Source organism: Coffea eugenioides, unplaced genomic scaffold (assembly GCF_003713205.1).
Source record: "Coffea eugenioides isolate CCC68of unplaced genomic scaffold, Ceug_1.0 ScVebR1_917;HRSCAF=1677, whole genome shotgun sequence".
Classification (NCBI taxonomy): domain Eukaryota; kingdom Viridiplantae; phylum Streptophyta; class Magnoliopsida; order Gentianales; family Rubiaceae; genus Coffea; species Coffea eugenioides.
In genome coordinates this window covers 6,924-29,215 of record NW_020864796.1, presented here as the reverse complement: position 1 = coordinate 29,215, position 22,292 = coordinate 6,924, and the positions used below count along the sequence as shown (strand labels likewise).

Below are 22,292 nucleotides of genomic sequence, written 5' to 3'. Positions count from 1 at the left end.
GGTCTCCTTGTGCGCCTGGCAAATTAATAGTGGATAATCACACAATTAACCCACTTATCAAGAAAGATTGTACACTAGTACAATCTAAGAATTATTTTGCAAAAAGGAACCTCAATTACACGTAAATCGAGGTTCAACTTGCCGTTTATTAGGTATAATATTATTTGAGTTTTTATCATGAAAATCGTAAGCAAAACGTTTAAGAATATAAAAAGAATAAAGAGTTTTTTGAAAAACTCTATTTTCTTGGAATTGGAAAATTTTCCAGTTTTATGATAAATCTTTGAAAAATCGTAACTCGCTCGGTATAAGTCGAGAATTGGAAAACTTTATACCGTTGGAAACCTCTTAGAGAGTACTATAAGTTCCTAGAAGACACTTTTCCATGAATCGAAGTGAAAAGTGGTCAAAAATGAGCGTGAAGGCGCAGGGTCGGTTTTCATGGCAGAATGAAGTTGGTTTTTGGCCAACTTTGAAAATTCGGCACGATTCGTACGTTGCAAACCGGCCTCTGAAATTTTCAGCTCAATTAGTGTTGCAAGTGAAGTGTATGACAAAACAAACGGATCAAGAATCGGAGTTTCGAGCACCGAGATACGGTAGCCCGAAGTTGAGCAAATTCAAGACTGGAGAAGAATTTCCAGATTTGAACCCCCAACTTTAGAATTTTAATTAGGTACCGAAACGAACTTGAATTGGCACCAAAATTGGCAGTGTTTCAATACTATATGGAAAGTATCTCTCTATCGAATTTCGGGGAAAAATACCTTCGACAAGGTAGTTAATGAGCCAACCGAAGTTCAAGAAAATTCCTAAGGCATTCTGCCTTTGACTTTCATTTCCCAAATTTCCAATCGTTCAACCAAGAAGGTTATCCAACCATGGTTCATTTGTAAAATGAGGGTCTAAGATACACCCATAATATCTTTGGTAAATGTTTAATATCAAAAACATCAACTAACAAGTTCACTACAAGATTTGGTTCCAAACCAGTCCAAACGTTAGGGTTTTCCAAAACAGAGCAGTCCACTTGTTTCAGTCACAACTCAGTCAATATAGCTCGAAATTGAGCATGGCTTACGCCGTTGGAAAATACATTCATAGTACTAAAATATCACAGAAGAAGTCATTCCCAAATTCGGCACCCATCTGGTTCAAATTCGGGCATCAAGTTGCTGCCTGTACACTTCATTCCAGAGGAGCAGAGCAACAGGACAGCGAACTTAAAACATTTGGTTCGGCTTGCTCACAGAGAATCAGAACGTGCATTTTATACCAAATTAAAGCTAGGAATGTCTAGTTTCAAACGCCACCGACGGCACATGATTTCGACATCCGAGGACAGAGTTATAGCCAAAATACCAACGCTGGACAGTGCATTACGGGACAGATTTCCAGATTTGCTGGTTTCGGAAAAAAAATTCATTTGCTCCATTAAACCTCAATATTTTCCAATGAAATTTTTCACACATCTAATACATCCTATAAACATCCAATTCAAGCCATTAAACCATTAAGATTTGGCCTGGAAATGGCCGAACATAGCAGGGGCAAAATCGGAAGTTCTAGCCTCTTACACCCAATGAAGTTTCTACTAATTACCCATCACTAATGCATCATTATAATCACTAAACCAACAATATAATCACCATTAATCATCACATCAGCAACAACAACTCAAGTGTGGGAATACCAAGAGCCCACAATCACATTTTTACACCATAAACAAGTAACTAAGTGCATGCATGAGTTTGATCTTGCTATATAACCTCCAAAAGACAAGAATTTGTGGGTTGATCATTACCTCTTCCTTGGGTGTGCAAGACCAGAAAATTTCGGCCCTCTTGAAGCTCCAAAGAAACCGTGAGATGCAGCCTTTTGTTAGCTAAATGTAGTCTCCAAGTGGTTTGCTAAGAGATCTCCAAGTTTGGTGTGATTTGGGTGGATTTTGGTGCATGGATTGAAGATGAAAAATGAAGAACAAATGGAGAGTTCTTCTCCTCTTTGTTGTTCGGCCAAGTGAGGTAAAGAGAGAGAGAGTGTGCTGATGCAATTGGCTTCCAAAGGAAGATTCTTTGTGTGGTGTAAAATGCACCTCAAAGTCAACTTGAAATAGTGTAATTTAGGGTGCGTTTGGACTCGATTTCTCGAGCGTTTGGTTCACTAGTGTACTAAACCTCTAATGCACTCATGTTAATATAAATATTATCCACTCTTAATTGTCCCGGAATAAAGGTCTAAAGTCCCTCAAATGAAGTCGCGCGTGTGAAAACGCGTACCGTCAATTTTACCGCTATAACGCGAACTTTCGAAAAATTCTTATAACGATTGCACTACTAACTATCACTTGAATATTTATACTTAAGATTACCTATTTTAGTACCATAGTACAAGTCTCTAATATTCCAAGCTTATTGTGCTACTACGCGGATAAAATCTCCAAGTACTATTCACTATTTTTACGAAACGCGCTCTAGGAAATTAATTTTCGAAACGAATCATTTTAAAAATATAACGAAGTTATATTACCATGTATTTAGGTCTAATAAGACTAGAAAATATTCCTTGGAAATAAAATCCAATTAAATAATTTATTAAGCCATAAATTAGGCATAAAATAATAGTTTTTGCGAGTCCTCACAGGTGCAACACGAGAACTTCCCAGGTGGTCACCCATTCTAGTACTACTCTCGCCCAAGCACGCTTAACTTCGGAGTTCTGATGGGATCCGGTGCATTAGGGCTGGAATGATCGCACCCGCCATGTTCCTTTCCTTTATTCTTTTAAACTACCCCGTCCTGCGAAGCAGTGCGTCTTTTCTAGACCGGAATTCATTTTAAGCGTTAATTGAAGCATTTTCCTCTTATCCTTTTATTTATTTACTTTATATTTTTTTTTGTTATTGATTTGCACCCTGTTTTTTTCCATCATCCCGCAACTCTAAATTATCATGAAATCAATCCTTCACGCTTGCGGTGATACATTTGCGCCGACAAATTTGAGCGACGATCCGGTCTTTGATCGAGCCGTACCGTTCCTGATTTGTCTCGCGCCTTCAGATCCGCCTACATCCTTCGACAAGAAGCAAAATATAAAGCAATCGTTTCAACGGAGCTAAATTACCACAGGATAAACAACGAATAGGAAATTTGGATTTCGAAAGAAAAAAGAGAGGGGTGCAAGACGAGGACTTCCCAGGGGGTCACCCATCCTAGTACTACTCTCGCCCAAGCATGCTTAACTTCGGAGTTCTGATGGGATTTTCGTTCCATTAGTGCTGGTATGATCGCACCCGCCATGTTCCTTTCGCTTTATTCTTTTAAACCATCCCGTCCTGCGAAGCAGTGTGGTTTTTCTAGACCGGAATTCCTTTTAAGCGTCAATTCAAGTATTTTCCTCTTACCCTTTTTTTTATTTGCTTTCATATTTTTTTTTGTTATTGATTTGCACCCTGTTTTTTTCCCTCATCGCGCAACTCTAAATTGCCATGAAATCAATCCATCACGCTTGCGCTGATACATTTGCGCCGACAAATTTGAGCGACGATCCGGGTTTTGATCGAGCCGTACCGTTCCTGATTTGTCTCGCGCCTTCAGATCCGCCTTCATTCGTCGACAAGAAGCAAAATATGAAGCAATCGTTCCGACGGAGCTAAATTACTACAGGATAAAGAACGAATACGAAATTTGGATTTCGAAACAAAAAAAAGAGGGGTGCAACACGAGAACTTCCCAGGGGGTCACCCATTCTAGTACTACTCTCGCCCAAGCACGCTTAACTTCGGAGTTCTGATGGGATCCGGTGCATTAGTGCTGGTATGATCGCACCCGCCATGTTCCTTTCGCTTTATTCTTTTAAACTACCCCGTCCTGCGAAGCAGTGTGGCTTTTCTAGACCGGAATTCATTTTAAGCGTCAATTGAAGCATTTTCCTCTTATCCTTTTATTTATTTACTTTATATTTTTTTTTGTTATTGATTTGCACCCTGTTTTTTTCCATCATCCCGCAACTCTAAATTATCATAAAATCAATCCTTCACGCTTGCGGTGATACATTTGCGCCGACAAATTTGAGCGACGATCCGGGCTTTGATCGAGCCGTACCGTTCCTGATTTGTCTCGCGCCTTCAGATCCTCCTTCACGCTTCGACAAGAAGCAAAATATTAAGCAATCGTTCCGACGGAGCTAAATTACTACAGGATAAAGAAACGAATAGGAAATTTGGATTTCGAAACAAAAAAGAGAGGGGTGCAACACGAGGACTTCCCAGGGGGTCACCAATCCTAGTACTACTCTCGCCCAACCACGCTTAATTTCGGAGTTCTGATGGGATCCGGTGCATTAGTGCTGGTATGATCGCTCCCGCCATATTCCTTTCGCTTTATTCTTTTAAACTACCCCGTCCTGCGAAGCAGTGTGGCTTTTTTCGACCGAAATTCATTTTAAGCGTCAATTCAAGCATTTTTCTCTTATTCTTTTATTTATTTGCTTTCATATTTTTTTTTGCTATTGATTTGCACCCTGTTTTTTTCCCTCATCGCGCAACTCTAAATTGCCATGAAATCAATCCATCATGCTTGCGCTGATACATTTGCGCCGACAAATTTGAGCGACGATCCGGGCTTTGATCGATCCGTACCGTTCCTGATTTGTCTCGCGCCTTCAGATCCGCCTTCATGCTTCGACAAGAAGCAAAATATGAAGCAATCATTCCGACGGAGCTAAATTACTACAGGATAAAGAACGAATACGAAATTTGGATTTCGAAACAAAAAAAAGAGGGGTGCAACACGAGAACTTCCCAGGGGGTCACCCATTCTAGTACTACTCTCGCCCAAGCACGCTTAACTTCGGAGTTCTGATGGGATCCGGTGCATTAGTGCTGGTATGATCGCACCCGCCATGTTCCTTTCGTTTTATTCTTTTAAACTACCCCGTCCTGCGAAGCAGTGTGGCTTTTCTAGACCGGAATTCATTTTAAGCGTCAATTGAAGCATTTTCCTCTTATCCTTTTATTTATTTACTTTATATTTTTTTTTGTTATTGATTTGCACCCTGTTTTTTTCCATCATCCCGCAACTCTAAATTATCATGAAATCAATCCTTCACGCTTGCGTGATACATTTGCGCCGACAAATTTGAGCGACGATCCGGGCTTTGATCGAGCCGTACCGTTCCTGATTTGTCTCGCGCCTTCAGATCCGCCTTCATCCTTCGACAAGAAGCAAAATATAAAGCAATCGTTTCCGACGGAGCTAAATTACTACAGGATAAAGAACGAATAGGAAATTTGGATTTCGAAAGAAAAAAGAGAGGGGTGCAACACGAGGACTTCCCAGGGGGTCACCCATCCTAGTACTACTCTCGCCCAAGCATGCTTAACTTCGGAGTTCTGATGGGATCCGGTGCATTAGTGCTGGTATGATCGCACCCGCCATGTTCCTTTCGCTTTATTCTTTTAAACCATCCCGTCCTGCGAAGCAGTGTGGTTTTTCTAGACCGGAATTCCTTTTAAGCGTCAATTCAAGTATTTTCCTCTTACCCTTTTTTTTATTTGCTTTCATATTTTTTTTTGTTATTGATTTGCACCCTGTTTTTTTCCCTCATCGCGCAACTCTAAATTGCCATGAAATCAATCCATCACGCTTGCGCTGATACATTTGCGCCGACAAATTTGAGCGACGATCCGGGTTTTGATCGAGCCGTACCGTTCCTGATTTGTCTCGCGCCTTCAGATCCGCCTTCATTCGTCGACAAGAAGCAAAATATGAAGCAATCGTTCCGACGGAGCTAAATTACTACAGGATAAAGAACGAATACGAAATTTGGATTTCGAAACAAAAAAAAGAGGGGTGCAACACGAGAACTTCCCAGGGGGTCACCCATTCTAGTACTACTCTCGCCCAAGCACGCTTAACTTCGGAGTTCTGATGGGATCCGGTGCATTAGTGCTGGTATGATCGCACCCGCCATGTTCCTTTCGCTTTATTCTTTTAAACTACCCCGTCCTGCGAAGCAGTGTGGCTTTTCTAGACCGGAATTCATTTTAAGCGTCAATTGAAGCATTTTCCTCTTATCCTTTTATTTATTTACTTTATATTTTTTTTTGTTATTGATTTGCACCCTGTTTTTTTCCATCATCCTGCAACTCTAAATTATCATAAAATCAATCTTTCACGCTTGCGGTGATACATTTGCGCCGACAAATTTGAGCGACGATCCGGGCTTTGATCGAGCCGTACCGTTCCTGATTTGTCTCGCGCCTTCAGATCCTCCTTCACGCTTCGACAAGAAGCAAAATATTAAGCAATCGTTCCGACGGAGCTAAATTACTACAGGATAAAGAACGAATAGGAAATTTGGATTTCGAAACAAAAAAGAGAGGGGTGCAACACGAGGACTTCCCAGGGGGTCACCAATCCTAGTACTACTCTCGCCCAACCACGCTTAATTTCGGAGTTCTGATGGGATCCGGTGCATTAGTGCTGGTATGATCGCTCCCGCCATATTCCTTTCGCTTTATTCTTTTAAACTACCCCGTCCTGCGAAGCAGTGTGGCTTTTTTAGACCGAAATTCATTTTAAGCGTCAATTCAAGCATTTTTCTCTTATCCTTTTATTTATTTGCTTTCATATTTTTTTTTGTTATTGATTTGCACCCTGTTTTTTTCCCTCATCGCGCAAGTCTAAATTGTCATGAAATCAATCCATCACGCTTGCGGTGATATATTTGCGCCGACAACTTTGGGCGACGATCCGGGGTTTGATCGAACCGTACCGTTCCTGATTTGTCTCGCGCCTTCAGGCTCGCCTTCATGCTTCGACAAGAAGCAAAATATAAAGCAATCTTTCCGACGGAGCTAAATTACTACAGGATAAAGAACGAATAGGAAATTTGGATTTCGAAACAAAAAAAATAGGGGTGCAACACGAGAACTTCCCAGGTGGTCACCCATTCTAGTACTACTCTCGCCCAAGCACGCTTAACTTCGGAGTTCTGATGGGATCCGGTGCATTAGGGCTGGAATGATCGCACCCGCCATGTTCCTTTCGCTTTATTCTTTTAAACTACCCCGTCCTGCGAAGCAGTGCGTCTTTTCTAGACCGGAATTCATTTTAAGCGTTAATTGAAGCATTTTCCTCTTATCCTTTTATTTATTTACTTTATATTTTTTTTTGTTATTGATTTGCACCCTGTTTTTTTCCATCATCCCGCAACTCTAAATTATCATGAAATCAATCCTTCACGCTTGCGGTGATACATTTGCGCCGACAAATTTGAGCGACGATCCGGTCTTTGATCGAGCCGTACCGTTCCTGATTTGTCTCGCGCCTTCAGATCCGCCTACATCCTTCGACAAGAAGCAAAATATAAAGCAATCGTTTCAACGGAGCTAAATTACCACAGGATAAACAACGAATAGGAAATTTGGATTTCGAAAGAAAAAAGAGAGGGGTGCAAGACGAGGACTTCCCAGGGGGTCACCCATCCTAGTACTACTCTCGCCCAAGCATGCTTAACTTCGGAGTTCTGATGGGATTTTCGTTCCATTAGTGCTGGTATGATCGCACCCGCCATGTTCCTTTCGCTTTATTCTTTTAAACCATCCCGTCCTGCGAAGCAGTGTGGTTTTTCTAGACCGGAATTCCTTTTAAGCGTCAATTCAAGTATTTTCCTCTTACCCTTTTTTTTTTTGCTTTCATATTTTTTTTTGTTATTGATTTGCACCCTATTTTTTTCCCTCATCGCGCAACTCTAAATTGCCATGAAATCAATCCATCACGCTTGCGCTGATACATTTGCGCCGACAAATTTGAGCGACGATCCGGGTTTTGATCGAGCCGTACCGTTCCTGATTTGTCTCGCGCCTTCAGATCCGCCTTCATGCGTCGACAAGAAGCAAAATATGAAGCAATCGTTCCGACGGAGCTAAATTACTACAGGATAAAGAACGAATACGAAATTTGGATTTCGAAACAAAAAAAAGAGGGGTGCAACACGAGAACTTCCCAGGGGGTCACCCATTCTAGTACTACTCTCGCCCAAGCACGCTTAACTTCGGAGTTCTGATGGGATCCGGTGCATTAGTGCTGGTATGATCGCACCCGCCATGTTCCTTTCGCTTTATTCTTTTAAACTACCCCGTCCTGCGAAGCAGTGTGGCTTTTCTAGACCGGAATTCATTTTAAGCGTCAATTGAAGCATTTTCCTCTTATCCTTTTATTTATTTACTTTATATTTTTTTTTGTTATTGATTTGCACCCTGTTTTTTTCCATCATCCCGCAACTCTAAATTATCATAAAATCAATCCTTCACGCTTGCGGTGATACATTTGCGCCGACAAATTTGAGCGACGATCCGGGCTTTGATCGAGCCGTACCGTTCCTGATTTGTCTCGCGCCTTCAGATCCTCCTTCACGCTTCGACAAGAAGCAAAATATTAAGCAATCGTTCCGACGGAGCTAAATTACTACAGGATAAAGAACGAATAGGAAATTTGGATTTCGAAACAAAAAAGAGAGGGGTGCAACACGAGGACTTCCCAGGGGGTCACCAATCCTAGTACTACTCTCGCCCAACCACGCTTAATTTCGGAGTTCTGATGGGATCCGGTGCATTAGTGCTGGTATGATCGCTCCCGCCATATTCCTTTCGCTTTATTCTTTTAAACTACCCCGTCCTGCGAAGCATTGTGGCTTTTCTAGACCGAAATTCATTTTAAGCGTCAATTCAAGCATTTTCCTCATATCCTTTTATTTATTTGTTTTCATATTTTTTTTTGTTATTGATTTGCACCCTGTTTTTTTCCCTCATCGCGCAAGTCTAAATTGTCATGAAATCAATCCATCACGTTTGCGGTGATATATTTGCGCCGACAACTTTGGGCGACGATCCGGGGTTTGATCGAACCGTACCGTTCCTGATTTGTCTCGCGCCTTCAGGCTCGCCTTCATGCTTCGACAAGAAGCAAAATATAAAGCAATCTTTCCGACGGAGCTAAATTACTACAGGATAAAGAACGAATAGGAAATTTGGATTTCGAAACAAAAAAAATAGGGGTGCAACACGAGAACTTCCCAGGTGGTCACCCATTCTAGTACTACTCTCGCCCAAGCACGCTTAACTTCGGAGTTCTGATGGGATCCGGTGCATTAGGGCTGGAATGATCGCACCCGCCATGTTCCTTTCGCTTTATTCTTTTAAACTACCCCGTCCTGCGAAGCAGTGCGCTTTTCTAGACCGGAATTCATTTTAAGCGTTAATTGAAGCATTTTCCTCTTATCCTTTTATTTATTTACTTTATATTTTTTTTTGTTATTGATTTGCACCCTGTTTTTTTCCATCATCCCGCAACTCTAAATTATCATGAAATCAATCCTTCACGCTTGCGGTGATACATTTGCGCCGACAAATTAGAGCGACGATCCGGTCTTTGATCGAGCCGTACCGTTCCTGATTTGTCTCGCGCCTTCAGATCCGCCTACATCCTTCGACAAGAAGCAAAATATAAAGCAATCGTTTCAACGGAGCTAAATTACTACAGGATAAACAACGAATAGGAAATTTGGATTTCGAAAGAAAAAAGAGAGGGGTGCAACACGAGGACTTCCCAGGGGGTCACCCATCCTAGTACTACTCTCGCCCAAGCATGCTTAACTTCGGAGTTCTGATGGGATCCGGTGCATTAGTGCTGGTATGATCGCACCCGCCATGTTCCTTTCGCTTTATTCTTTTAAACCATCCCGTCCTGCGAAGCAGTGTGGTTTTTCTAAACCGGCATTCCTTTTAAGCGTCAATTCAAGTATTTTCCTCTTACCCTTTTTTTTATTTGCTTTCATATTTTTTTTTGCTATTGATTTGCACCCTATTTTTTTCCCTCATCGCGCAACTCTAAATTGCCATGAAATCAATCCATCATGCTTGCGCTGATACATTTGCGCCGACAAATTTGAGCGACGATCCGGGCTTTGATCGATCCGTACCGTTCCTGATTTGTCTCGCGCCTTCAGATCCGCCTTCATGCTTCGACAAGAAGCAAAATATGAAGCAATCATTCCGACGGAGCTAAATTACTACAGGATAAAGAACGAATAGGAAATTTGGATTTCGAAACAAAAAAGAGAGGGGTGCAACACGAGGACTTCCCAGGGGGTCACCAATCCTAGTACTACTCTCGCCCAACCACGCTTAATTTCGGAGTTCTGATGGGATCCGGTGCATTAGTGCTGGTATGATCGCTCCCGCCATATTCCTTTCGCTTTATTCTTTTAAACTACCCCGTCCTGCGAAGCATTGTGGCTTTTCTAGACCGAAATTCATTTTAAGCGTCAATTCAAGCATTTTCCTCATATCCTTTTATTTATTTGCTTTCATATTTTTTTTTGTTATTGATTTGCACCCTGTTTTTTTCCCTCATCGCGCAAGTCTAAATTGTCATGAAATCAGTCCATCACGTTTGCGGTGATATATTTGCGCCGACAACTTTGGGCGACGATCCGGGGTTTGATCGAACCGTACCGTTCCTGATTTGTCTCGCGCCTTCAGGCTCGCCTTCATGCTTCGACAAGAAGCAAAATATAAAGCAATCTTTCCGACGGAGCTAAATTACTACAGGATAAAGAACGAATAGGAAATTTGGATTTCGAAACAAAAAAAATAGGGGTGCAACACGAGAACTTCCCAGGTGGTCACCCATTCTAGTACTACTCTCGCCCAAGCACGCTTAACTTCGGAGTTCTGATGGGATCCGGTGCATTAGGGCTGGAATGATCGCACCCGCCATGTTCCTTTCGCTTTATTCTTTTAAACTACCCCGTCCTGCGAAAGCAGTGCGTCTTTTCTAGACCGGAATTCATTTTAAGCGTTAATTGAAGCATTTTCCTCTTATCCTTTTATTTATTTACTTTATATTTTTTTTTGTTATTGATTTGCCCCTGTTTTTTTCCATCATCCCGCAACTCTAAATTATCATGAAATCAATCCTTCACGCTTGCGGTGATACATTTGCGCCGACAAATTTGAGCGACGATCCGGTCTTTGATCGAGCCGTACCGTTCCTGATTTGTCTCGCGCCTTCAGATCCGCCTACATCCTTCGACAAGAAGCAAAATATAAAGCAATCGTTTCAACGGAGCTAAATTACCACAGGATAAACAACGAATAGGAAATTTGGATTTCGAAAGAAAAAAGAGAGGGGTGCAAGACGAGGACTTCCCAGGGGGTCACCCATCCTAGTACTACTCTCGCCCAAGCATGCTTAACTTCGGAGTTCTGATGGGATTTTCGTTCCATTAGTGCTGGTATGATCGCACCCGCCATGTTCCTTTCGCTTTATTCTTTTAAACCATCCCGTCCTGCGAAGCAGTGTGGTTTTTCTAGACCGGAATTCCTTTTAAGCGTCAATTCAAGTATTTTCCTCTTACCCTTTTTTTTTTTGCTTTCATATTTTTTTTTGTTATTGATTTGCACCCTATTTTTTTCCCTCATCGCGCAACTCTAAATTGCCATGAAATCAATCCATCACGCTTGCGCTGATACATTTGCGCCGACAAATTTGAGCGACGATCCGGGTTTTGATCGAGCCGTACCGTTCCTGATTTGTCTCGCGCCTTCAGATCCGCCTTCATTCGTCGACAAGAAGCAAAATATGAAGCAATCGTTCCGACGGAGCTAAATTACTACAGGATAAAGAACGAATACGAAATTTGGATTTCGAAACAAAAAAAAGAGGGGTGCAACACGAGAACTTCCCAGGGGGTCACCCATTCTAGTACTACTCTCGCCCAAGCACACTTAACTTCGGAGTTCTGATGGGATCCGGTGCATTAGTGCTGGTATGATCGCACCCGCCATGTTCCTTTCGCTTTATTCTTTTAAACTATCCCGTCCTGCGAAGCAGTGTGGCTTTTCTAGACCGGAATTCATTTTAAGCGTCAATTGAAGCATTTTCCTCTTATCCTTTTATTTATTTACTGATTTATATTTTTTTTTGTTATTGATTTGCACCCTGTTTTTTCCATCATGCCTCAACTCTAAATTATATAAAATCAATGCTTCACGCTTGCGGTGATACATTTGCGCCGACAAATTTAGCCGACGACCGGGCTTTGATCAGCCGGTAATCCGTTCCTGATTTGTCTCGCGCCTTCAGATCCTCCTTCACGCTTCGACAAGAAGCAAAATATTGAGCAATCGTTCCGACGGAGCTAAATTACTACAGGATAAAGAAACGAATAGGAAATTTGGATTTCGAAACAAAAAAGAGAGGGGTGCAACACGAGGACTTCCCAGGGGGTCACCAATCCTAGTACTACTCTCGCCCAACCACGCTTAATTTCGGAGTTCTGATGGGATCCGGTGCATTAGTGCTGGTATGATCGCTCCCGCCATATTCCTTTCGCTTTATTCTTTTAAACTACCCCGTCCTGCGAAGCAATGTGGCTTTTCTAGACCGAAATTCATTTTAAGCGTCAATTCAAGCATTTTCCTCATATCCTTTTATTTATTTGCTTTCATATTTTTTTTTGTTATTGATTTGCACCCTGTTTTTTTCCCTCATCGCGCAAGTCTAAATTGTCATGAAATCAATCCATCACGTTTGCGGTGATATATTTGCGCCGACAACTTTGGGCGACGATCCGGGGTTTGATCGAACCGTACCGTTCCTGATTTGTCTCGCGCCTTCAGGCTCGCCTTCATGCTTCGACAAGAAGCAAAATATAAAGCAATCTTTCCGACGGAGCTAAATTACTACAGGATAAAGAACGAATAGGAAATTTGGATTTCGAAACAAAAAAAATAGGGGTGCAACACGAGAACTTCCCAGGTGGTCACCCATTCTAGTACTACTCTCGCCCAAGCACGCTTAACTTCGGAGTTCTGATGGGATCCGGTGCATTAGGGCTGGAATGATCGCACCCGCCATGTTCCTTTCCCTTTATTCTTTTAAACTACCCCGTCCTGCGAAGCAGTGCGTCTTTTCTAGACCGGAATTCATTTTAAGCGTTAATTGAAGCATTTTCCTCTTATCCTTTTATTTATTTACTTTATATTTTTTTTTGTTATTGATTTGCACCCTGTTTTTTTCCATCATCCCGCAACTCTAAATTATCATGAAATCAATCCTTCACGCTTGCGGTGATACATTTGCGCCGACAAATTTGAGCGACGATCCGGTCTTTGATCGAGCCGTACCGTTCCTGATTTGTCTCGCGCCTTCAGATCCGCCTACATCCTTCGACAAGAAGCAAAATATAAAGCAATCGTTTCAACGGAGCTAAATTACCACAGGATAAACAACGAATAGGAAATTTGGATTTCGAAAGAAAAAAGAGAGGGGTGCAAGACGAGGACTTCCCAGGGGGTCACCCATCCTAGTACTACTCTCGCCCAAGCATGCTTAACTTCGGAGTTCTGATGGGATTTTCGTTCCATTAGTGCTGGTATGATCGCACCCGCCATGTTCCTTTCGCTTTATTCTTTTAAACCATCCCGTCCTGCGAAGCAGTGTGGTTTTTCTAGACCGGAATTCCTTTTAAGCGTCAATTCAAGTATTTTCCTCTTACCCTTTTTTTTATTTGCTTTCATATTTTTTTTTGTTATTGATTTGCACCCTGTTTTTTTCCCTCATCGCGCAACTCTAAATTGCCATGAAATCAATCCATCACGCTTGCGCTGATACATTTGCGCCGACAAATTTGAGCGACGATCCGGGTTTTGATCGAGCCGTACCGTTCCTGATTTGTCTCGCGCCTTCAGATCCGCCTTCATTCGTCGACAAGAAGCAAAATATGAAGCAATCGTTCCGACGGAGCTAAATTACTACAGGATAAAGAACGAATACGAAATTTGGATTTCGAAACAAAAAAAAGAGGGGTGCAACACGAGAACTTCCCAGGGGGTCACCCATTCTAGTACTACTCTCGCCCAAGCACGCTTAACTTCGGAGTTCTGATGGGATCCGGTGCATTAGTGCTGGTATGATCGCACCCGCCATGTTCCTTTCGCTTTATTCTTTTAAACTACCCCGTCCTGCGAAGCAGTGTGGCTTTTCTAGACCGGAATTCATTTTAAGCGTCAATTGAAGCATTTTCCTCTTATCCTTTTATTTATTTACTTTATATTTTTTTTTGTTATTGATTTGCACCCTGTTTTTTTCCATCATCCCGCAACTCTAAATTATCATAAAATCAATCTTTCACGCTTGCGGTGATACATTTGCGCCGACAAATTTGAGCGACGATCCGGGCTTTGATCGAGCCGTACCGTTCCTGATTTGTCTCGCGCCTTCAGATCCTCCTTCACGCTTCGACAAGAAGCAAAATATTAAGCAATCGTTCCGACGGAGCTAAATTACTACAGGATAAAGAACGAATAGGAAATTTGGATTTCGAAACAAAAAAGAGAGGGGTGCAACACGAGGACTTCCCAGGGGGTCACCAATCCTAGTACTACTCTCGCCCAACCACGCTTAATTTCGGAGTTCTGATGGGATCCGGTGCATTAGTGCTGGTATGATCGCTCCCGCCATATTCCTTTCGCTTTATTCTTTTAAACTACCCCGTCCTGCGAAGCAGTGTGGCTTTTTTCGACCGAAATTCATTTTAAGCGTCAATTCAAGCATTTTTCTCTTATTCTTTTATTTATTTGCTTTCATATTTTTTTTTGCTATTGATTTGCACCCTGTTTTTTTCCCTCATCGCGCAACTCTAAATTGCCATGAAATCAATCCATCATGCTTGCGCTGATACATTTGCGCCGACAAATTTGAGCGACGATCCGGGCTTTGATCGATCCGTACCGTTCCTGATTTGTCTCGCGCCTTCAGATCCGCCTTCATGCTTCGACAAGAAGCAAAATATGAAGCAATCATTCCGACGGAGCTAAATTACTACAGGATAAAGAACGAATACGAAATTTGGATTTCGAAACAAAAAAAAGAGGGGTGCAACACGAGAACTTCCCAGGGGGTCACCCATTCTAGTACTACTCTCGCCCAAGCACGCTTAACTTCGGAGTTCTGATGGGATCCGGTGCATTAGTGCTGGTATGAACGCACCCGCCATGTTCCTTTCGTTTTATTCTTTCAAACTACCCCGTCCTGCGAATCAGTGTGGCTTTTCTAGACCGGAATTCATTTTAAGCGTCAATTGAAGCATTTTCCTCTTATCCTTTTATTTATTTACTTTATATTTTTTTTTGTTATTGATTTGCACCCTGTTTTTTTCCATCATCCCGCAACTCTAAATTATCATAAAATCAATCCTTCACGTTTGCGTTGATACATTTGCGCCGACAAATTTGAGCGACGATCCGGGCTTTGATCGAGCCGTACCGTTCCTGATTTGTCTCGCGCCTTCAGATCCGCCTACATCCTTCGACAAGAAGCAAAATATAAAGCAATCGTTTCAACGAAGCTAAATTACTACAGGATAAACAACGAATAGGAAATTTGGATTTCGAAAGAAAAAAGAGAGGGGTGCAACACGAGGACTTCCCAGGGGGTCACCCATCCTAGTACTACTCTCGCCCAAGCATGCTTAACTTCGGAGTTCTGATGGGATCCGGTGCATTAGTGCTGGTATGATCGCACCCGCCATGTTCCTTTCGCTTTATTCTTTTAAACCATCCCGTCCTGCGAAGCAGTGTGGTTTTTCTAAACCGGCATTCCTTTTAAGCGTCAATTCAAGTATTTTCCTCTTACACTTTTTTTTATTTGCTTTCATATTTTTTTTTGCTATTGATTTGCACCCTATTTTTTTCCCTCATCGCGCAACTCTAAATTGCCATGAAATCAATCCATCATGCTTGCGCTGATACATTTGCGCCGACAAATTTGAGCGACGATCCGGGCTTTGATCGATCCGTACCGTTCCTGATTTGTCTCGCGCCTTCAGATCCGCCTTCATGCTTCGACAAGAAGCAAAATATGAAGCAATCATTCCGACGGAGCTAAATTACTACAGGATAAAGAACGAATAGGAAATTTGGATTTCGAAACAAAAAAGAGAGGGGTGCAACACGAGGACTTCCCAGGGGGTCACCAATCCTAGTACTACTCTCGCCCAACCACGCTTAATTTCGGAGTTCTGATGGGATCCGGTGCATTAGTGCTGGTATGATCGCTCCCGCCATATTCCTTTCGCTTTATTCTTTTAAACTACCCCGTCCTGCGAAGCATTGTGGCTTTTCTAGACCGAAATTCATTTTAAGCGTCAATTCAAGCATTTTCCTCATATCCTTTTATTTATTTGTTTTCATATTTTTTTTTGTTATTGATTTGCACCCTGTTTTTTTCCCTCATCGCGCAAGTCTAAATTGTCATGAAATCAGTCCATCACGTTTGCGGTGATATATTTGCGCCGACAACTTTGGGCGACGATCCGGGGTTTGATCGAACCGTACCGTTCCTGATTTGTCTCGCGCCTTCAGGCTCGCCTTCATGCTTCGACAAGAAGCAAAATATAAAGCAATCTTTCCGACGGAGCTAAATTACTACAGGATAAAGAACGAATAGGAAATTTGGATTTCGAAACAAAAAAAATAGGGGTGCTGTGACGCCCCACATCTCCCTAAGGCGGACCAAAGGGTATCCGCGGACGCCTGCCCAGCTCACGCCAGGACTCAAGCAAATCCATTCAATTTAAAATCAAACTAATCACTTCGATGAGAGAAACATGAACACAATAATGCGGAAGCGTTCAAGCTTAATAAGTCACTTAATTTATAACTAGTACATCGGGTAATCATGAAACGACTTAAATTCAAAATACACATCAGGGCCCAAACTTTTCAAGTTTACAATTTCCAAAAGTACAACCCAAACCAGGGCCTAGTCAAAATATATAACAGGAGTCTTAACAAAATTCAACGGATGGTTTCTCCAAGAGTCGGTCCTGTTAAGGAAAACAAAACTATAGGGTGAGCTAACGCTCGTGAGGCCAAGAACACACATGCAAGCACTTAGTCAAATAACAAACCCAAATTTAATAAATAAAACCATGTCTTTTTAACAATCAATTATTCAAACAAGAAAAGTAATCAGAAACAATTCAAGGATATAGTAGCTCTCAGGAGCTAAGTTCCACTCGATCTGCCGTTGCCATTCGTATACCTTCCCGCATTGACCCTCCTGTCAACCGGGTCGGTATTTCCATTTCCGTAGATCACCACTTACTTTCCTCCGTCCACCGTACACCTCAAGGGCCCACAAGTCTATTATTGGGCGATACTCTACAAGTATGCCAAGCAAGACCTCTTATTAGGTCGAGCTTATAATCTCATGGCTCGCCCAAGTTCCCGACCAAGCCCATTGCCGGCTCGAGTTCAAGGTCGGCCTATGAGTTTGGGCGTCCCCCATATTTTTGAAAGTCGAGGAGGTTCACTCCAACGACACAAGCATTCATGACATAACATTGCATTTCATTCATTCATTCAAGACATTCCATTCATTCATTTGAAATTAGAACGAGTGCGATAAAGTACACACCCGCCCTTATTTTTAAAACTTTCAACAAATACCACAATTAAACAAGTATCAAAATTCACACACTTGACACTCACCGAGCAATTCAACAAGAATTATTTTCCGGAAGTTCAAGTGTCCACGGTGAGATCCTCTTGAAGGTCTCCTTGTGCGCCTGGCAAATTAATAGTGGATAATCACACAATTAACCCACTTATCAAGAAAGATTGTACACTAGTACAATCTAAGAATTATTTTGCAAAAAGGAACCTCAATTACACGTAAATCGAGGTTCAACTTGCCGTTTATTAGGTATAATATTATTTGAGTTTTTATCATGAAAATCGTAAGCAAAACGTTTAAGAATATAAAAAGAATAAAGAGTTTTTTGAAAAACTCTATTTTCTTGGAATTGGAAAATTTTCCAGTTTTATGATAAATCTTTGAAAAATCGTAACTCGCTCGGTATAAGTCGAGAATTGGAAAACTTTATACCGTTGGAAACCTCTTAGAGAGTACTATAAGTTCCTAGAAGACACTTTTCCATGAATCGAAGTGAAAAGTGGTCAAAAATGAGCGTGAAGGCGCAGGGTCGGTTTTCATGGCAGAATGAAGTTGGTTTTTGGCCAACTTTGAAAATTCGGCACGATTCGTACGTTGCAAACCGGCCTCTGAAATTTTCAGCTCAATTAGTGTTGCAAGTGAAGTGTATGACAAAACAAACGGATCAAGAATCGGAGTTTCGAGCACCGAGATACGGTAGCCCGAAGTTGAGCAAATTCAAGACTGGAGAAGAATTTCCAGATTTGAACCCCCAACTTTAGAATTTTAATTAGGTATCGAAACGAACTTGAATTGGCACCAAAATTGGCAGTGTTTCAATACTATATGGAAAGTATCTCTCTATCGAATTTCGGGGAAAAATACCTTCGGCAAGGTAGTTAATGAGCCAACCGAAGTTCAAGAAAATTCCTAAGGCATTCTGCCTTTGACTTTCATTTCCCAAATTTCCAATCGTTCAACCAAGAAGGTTATCCAACCATGGTTCATTTGTAAAATGAGGGTCTAAGATACACCCATAATATCTTTGGTAAGTGTTTAATATCAAAAACATCAACTAACAAGTTCACTACAAGATTTGGTTCCAAACCAGTCCAAACGTTAGGGTTTTCCAAAACAGAGCAGTCCACTTGTTTCAGTCACAACTCAGTCAATATAGCTCGAAATTGAGCATGGCTTACGCCGTTGGAAAATACATTCATAGTACTAAAATATCACAGAAGAAGTCATTCCCAAATTCGGCACCCATCTGGTTCAAATTCGGGCATCAAGTTGCTGCCTGTACACTTCATTCCAGAGGAGCAGAGCAACAGGACAGCGAACTTAAAACATTTGGTTCGGCTTGCTCACAGAGAATCAGAACGTGCATTTTATACCAAATTAAAGCTAGGAATGTCTAGTTTCAAACGCCACCGACGGCACATGATTTCGACATCCGAGGACAGAGTTATAGCCAAAATACCAACGCTGGACAGTGCATTACGGGACAGATTTCCAGATTTGCTGGTTTCGGAAAAAAAATTCATTTGCTCCATTAAACCTCAATATTTTCCAATGAAATTTTTCACACATCTAATACATCCTATAAACATCCAATTCAAGCCATTAAACCATTAAGATTTGGCCTGGAAATGGCCGAACATAGCAGGGGCAAAATCGGAAGTTCTAGCCTCTTACACCCAATGAAGTTTCTACTAATTACCCATCACTAATGCATCATTATAATCACTAAACCAACAATATAATCACCATTAATCATCACATCAGCAACAACAACTCAAGTGTGGGAATACCAAGAGCCCACAATCACATTTTTACACCATAAACAAGTAACTAAGTGCATGCATGAGTTTGATCTTGCTATATAACCTCCAAAAGACAAGAATTTGTGGGTTGATCATTACCTCTTCCTTGGGTGTGCAAGACCAGAAAATTTCGGCCCTCTTGAAGCTCCAAAGAAACCGTGAGATGCAGCCTTTTGTTAGCTAAATGTAGTCTCCAAGTGGTTTGCTAAGAGATCTCCAAGTTTGGTGTGATTTGGGTGGATTTTGGTGCATGGATTGAAGATGAAAAATGAAGAACAAATGGAGAGTTCTTCTCCTCTTTGTTGTTCGGCCAAGTGAGGTAAAGAGAGAGAGAGTGTGCTGATGCAATTGGCTTCCAAAGGAAGATTCTTTGTGTGGTGTAAAATGCACCTCAAAGTCAACTTGAAATAGTGTAATTTAGGGTGCGTTTGGACTCGATTTCTCGAGCGTTTGGTTCACTAGTACACTAAACCTCTAATGCACTCATGTTAATATAAATATTATTCACTCTTAATTGTCCCGGAATAAAGGTCTAAAGTCCCTCAAATGAAGTCGCGCGTGTGAAAACGCGTACCGTCAATTTTACCGCTATAACGCGAACTTTCGAAAAATTCTTATAACGATTGCACTACTAACTATCACTTGAATATTTATACTTAAGATTACCTATTTTAGTACCATAGTACAAGTCTCTAATATTCCAAGCTTATTGTGCTACTACGCGGATAAAATCTCCAAGTACTATTCACTATTTTTACGAAACGCGCTCTAGGAAATTAATTTTCGAAACGAATCATTTTAAAAATATAACGAAGTTATATTACCATGTATTTAGGTCTAATAAGACTAGAAAATATTCCTTGGAAATAAAATCCAATTAAATAATTTATTAAGCCATAAATTAGGCATAAAATAATAGTTTTTGCGAGTCCTCACATCCTCTCCCCCTTAAGAAAATTTCGTCCTCGAAATTTACCTTGGTCGATGAATAAGTCTGGATACTTCTCCTTGATTGTCTCTTCAACTTCCCATGTTGCTTCCTCGACTCCATGGTTCTTCCATAGAACTTTCACTAGTGGTATCTGCTTGTTCCTCAATTCCTTCACCTTTCGATCCAGAAGTTTTACCGGTCTCTCCTCATAGGTTAGGGTTTCATCAATCTCAATATTCTCCGGTTGTAAAACATGAGAGGGGTCTGGATGATACTTCTTAAGCATGGACACATGAAACACGTTATGAATACGAGATAAACTCGGTGGTAATTCCAGCTTATAGGCTACATTCCCAACTCGCTGAATAATCTTATAAGGCCCTACAAACCTTGGTTGTAGTTTCTTCCCTTTTCCGGACATCAAACTTGCTTTTAAAGGCATAATCTTGAGAAATACCATATCTCCAACAGTGAACTCCAAATCCTTCCTCCGATTGTCGGCATAACTCTTTTGTCTACTCTGAGCGGTTTGAATTCTTTGCCGTACCAATTTCACCTTCTCATTAGCCTCCTCAATCCAAGATACAGTAGTCGTGTCTAAGATTTTCCGTTCACCTACTTCATCCCAACAAATTGGGGATCTACACTTCCGACCATAAAGTGCTTCGTATGGAGCCATTTGAATAGAAGAGTGGAAACTATTGTTATAGGCAAATTCCACTAAAGTCAAAAACTTACTCCAATTCTCTCCAAAGTCCAGTACACAAGTCCTCAACATGTCCTCAAGAGTTTGAATTGTTCTTTCAGATTGTCCATCAGTCTGGGGATGATAGGTGGTACTAAAGTTCAACTTAGTCCCCAACACTTCTTGCATCTTTTGCCAAAACCTCGAAACAAATCTTGGATCCCTATCTGACACAATACTCACAGGTATACCATGTAGTCTGATAATCTCATCCAAGTACAATTTGGCCAACTTCTCCAATGGATATTTCATATTAATTGGCAGAAAATGAGCCGATTTAGTCAATCTATCTACTATTACCCAAATGGCATCATGGCCTCTCTGTGTCCTTGGTAAGCCTGATACAAAATCCATGGTAATATTTTCCCATTTCCACTCAGGTATTTCTAGAGGTTGCAAAAGCCCAGATGGTTTCTGATGTTCGGCTTTAACCTGTTGACAAACCAAGCATGTCTGGACAAATTGGGCAATTTCCTTCTTCATATTTTTCCACCAATATAGACCTTTCAAGTCTTGGTACATTTTGTTCCCTCCTGGATGTACTGTAAACTTTGATCGGTGTGCCTCTTCCAAAACTTCTTTTCTAAGTCCTTCATCCTTTGGCATAACCACCCGATTTCGAAATCTCAATATTCCATCTGATCCCAAAGTGAAATCGGTCTGGTCTCCCATCTTGACTTTCTCCACCAACTTTTGCATTTCAGGGTCCTTTTCCTGAGATTCCTTAATACGTCCCAATAAAGTGGAGGTTATCACAATATTCCCCAAAAGTACTTTCCTTGGTTCCAATCGAGGATTCCAATAGCTAACTTCCTCCAACAATCGAAATTCCTTAACCATCAATCCAGCCATCTGTACCTGACGGCTCAAAGCATCGGCCACTACATTGGCCTTCCCAGGATGGTACTTAATAATGCAGTCATAATCTTCCAGAAATTCCATCCATCTACGTTGCCTCAAATTCAGTTCCTTCTGAGAAAATAAGTACTTAAGGCTTTTGTGATCTGTAAAAACCTCGAATGTCACTCCGTATAAATAGTGTCTCCATTTCTTCAAAGCAAAGACCACAGCCGCTAACTCCAAATCATGGGTCGGATAATTTCCTTCATGCGGTTTCAACTTTCTGGAGGCATAAGCTATCACTTTATCATTTTGCATCAAAACACATCCCAAACCTTCCTTAGATGCATCGGTGTAAACCACAAAACTATCATGTCCATTTGGTAGAGCTAGAACAGGCGCTCTTGTCAACCGTCTTTTCAACTCCTGAAAACTTCCTTCACACT

General features: G+C 41.4%; 26 non-coding genes across 26 annotated transcripts; all 26 read right to left on the bottom strand.

The window, feature by feature from the left end:
- Positions 1 to 2,640: 2,640 nt before the first annotated feature.
- On the bottom strand, positions 2,641 to 2,759 carry LOC113759109. Its single transcript, XR_003466987.1, has one exon. It is a non-coding gene; the product is annotated as a 5S ribosomal RNA (ribosomal RNA).
- Positions 2,760 to 3,173: 414 nt separating this feature from the next.
- LOC113759123 lies at positions 3,174 to 3,294 on the bottom strand. Its single transcript, XR_003467000.1, has one exon. It is a non-coding gene; the product is annotated as a 5S ribosomal RNA (ribosomal RNA).
- Positions 3,295 to 3,710: 416 nt separating this feature from the next.
- LOC113759125 lies at positions 3,711 to 3,829 on the bottom strand. The gene has a single exon (XR_003467002.1). It is a non-coding gene; the product is annotated as a 5S ribosomal RNA (ribosomal RNA).
- A 416-nt stretch (positions 3,830 to 4,245) lies between these two features.
- LOC113759118 lies at positions 4,246 to 4,364 on the bottom strand. The gene has a single exon (XR_003466995.1). It is a non-coding gene; the product is annotated as a 5S ribosomal RNA (ribosomal RNA).
- Positions 4,365 to 4,780: 416 nt separating this feature from the next.
- On the bottom strand, positions 4,781 to 4,899 carry LOC113759124. Its single transcript, XR_003467001.1, has one exon. It is a non-coding gene; the product is annotated as a 5S ribosomal RNA (ribosomal RNA).
- Positions 4,900 to 5,314: 415 nt separating this feature from the next.
- LOC113759104 lies at positions 5,315 to 5,433 on the bottom strand. Its single transcript, XR_003466982.1, has one exon. It is a non-coding gene; the product is annotated as a 5S ribosomal RNA (ribosomal RNA).
- Positions 5,434 to 5,849: 416 nt separating this feature from the next.
- Positions 5,850 to 5,968, bottom strand: LOC113759122. The gene has a single exon (XR_003466999.1). It is a non-coding gene; the product is annotated as a 5S ribosomal RNA (ribosomal RNA).
- Positions 5,969 to 6,383: 415 nt separating this feature from the next.
- On the bottom strand, positions 6,384 to 6,502 carry LOC113759117. The gene has a single exon (XR_003466994.1). It is a non-coding gene; the product is annotated as a 5S ribosomal RNA (ribosomal RNA).
- A 416-nt stretch (positions 6,503 to 6,918) lies between these two features.
- LOC113759108 lies at positions 6,919 to 7,037 on the bottom strand. Its single transcript, XR_003466986.1, has one exon. It is a non-coding gene; the product is annotated as a 5S ribosomal RNA (ribosomal RNA).
- A 415-nt stretch (positions 7,038 to 7,452) lies between these two features.
- On the bottom strand, positions 7,453 to 7,573 carry LOC113759121. Its single transcript, XR_003466998.1, has one exon. It is a non-coding gene; the product is annotated as a 5S ribosomal RNA (ribosomal RNA).
- A 415-nt stretch (positions 7,574 to 7,988) lies between these two features.
- LOC113759111 lies at positions 7,989 to 8,107 on the bottom strand. Its single transcript, XR_003466988.1, has one exon. It is a non-coding gene; the product is annotated as a 5S ribosomal RNA (ribosomal RNA).
- Positions 8,108 to 8,522: 415 nt separating this feature from the next.
- Positions 8,523 to 8,641, bottom strand: LOC113759116. Its single transcript, XR_003466993.1, has one exon. It is a non-coding gene; the product is annotated as a 5S ribosomal RNA (ribosomal RNA).
- A 416-nt stretch (positions 8,642 to 9,057) lies between these two features.
- LOC113759107 lies at positions 9,058 to 9,176 on the bottom strand. The gene has a single exon (XR_003466985.1). It is a non-coding gene; the product is annotated as a 5S ribosomal RNA (ribosomal RNA).
- A 414-nt stretch (positions 9,177 to 9,590) lies between these two features.
- Positions 9,591 to 9,709, bottom strand: LOC113759103. The gene has a single exon (XR_003466981.1). It is a non-coding gene; the product is annotated as a 5S ribosomal RNA (ribosomal RNA).
- Positions 9,710 to 10,125: 416 nt separating this feature from the next.
- Positions 10,126 to 10,244, bottom strand: LOC113759115. The gene has a single exon (XR_003466992.1). It is a non-coding gene; the product is annotated as a 5S ribosomal RNA (ribosomal RNA).
- A 416-nt stretch (positions 10,245 to 10,660) lies between these two features.
- LOC113759106 lies at positions 10,661 to 10,779 on the bottom strand. Its single transcript, XR_003466984.1, has one exon. It is a non-coding gene; the product is annotated as a 5S ribosomal RNA (ribosomal RNA).
- Positions 10,780 to 11,194: 415 nt separating this feature from the next.
- Positions 11,195 to 11,315, bottom strand: LOC113759120. Its single transcript, XR_003466997.1, has one exon. It is a non-coding gene; the product is annotated as a 5S ribosomal RNA (ribosomal RNA).
- Positions 11,316 to 11,730: 415 nt separating this feature from the next.
- Positions 11,731 to 11,849, bottom strand: LOC113759100. Its single transcript, XR_003466978.1, has one exon. It is a non-coding gene; the product is annotated as a 5S ribosomal RNA (ribosomal RNA).
- Positions 11,850 to 12,267: 418 nt separating this feature from the next.
- LOC113759114 lies at positions 12,268 to 12,386 on the bottom strand. Its single transcript, XR_003466991.1, has one exon. It is a non-coding gene; the product is annotated as a 5S ribosomal RNA (ribosomal RNA).
- Positions 12,387 to 12,802: 416 nt separating this feature from the next.
- LOC113759105 lies at positions 12,803 to 12,921 on the bottom strand. The gene has a single exon (XR_003466983.1). It is a non-coding gene; the product is annotated as a 5S ribosomal RNA (ribosomal RNA).
- A 415-nt stretch (positions 12,922 to 13,336) lies between these two features.
- LOC113759119 lies at positions 13,337 to 13,457 on the bottom strand. Its single transcript, XR_003466996.1, has one exon. It is a non-coding gene; the product is annotated as a 5S ribosomal RNA (ribosomal RNA).
- Positions 13,458 to 13,873: 416 nt separating this feature from the next.
- Positions 13,874 to 13,992, bottom strand: LOC113759099. The gene has a single exon (XR_003466977.1). It is a non-coding gene; the product is annotated as a 5S ribosomal RNA (ribosomal RNA).
- A 415-nt stretch (positions 13,993 to 14,407) lies between these two features.
- LOC113759113 lies at positions 14,408 to 14,526 on the bottom strand. The gene has a single exon (XR_003466990.1). It is a non-coding gene; the product is annotated as a 5S ribosomal RNA (ribosomal RNA).
- Positions 14,527 to 14,942: 416 nt separating this feature from the next.
- Positions 14,943 to 15,061, bottom strand: LOC113759101. The gene has a single exon (XR_003466979.1). It is a non-coding gene; the product is annotated as a 5S ribosomal RNA (ribosomal RNA).
- Positions 15,062 to 15,476: 415 nt separating this feature from the next.
- On the bottom strand, positions 15,477 to 15,595 carry LOC113759102. The gene has a single exon (XR_003466980.1). It is a non-coding gene; the product is annotated as a 5S ribosomal RNA (ribosomal RNA).
- Positions 15,596 to 16,011: 416 nt separating this feature from the next.
- LOC113759112 lies at positions 16,012 to 16,130 on the bottom strand. The gene has a single exon (XR_003466989.1). It is a non-coding gene; the product is annotated as a 5S ribosomal RNA (ribosomal RNA).
- Between the last annotated feature and the right edge of the window lie 6,162 nt (positions 16,131 to 22,292).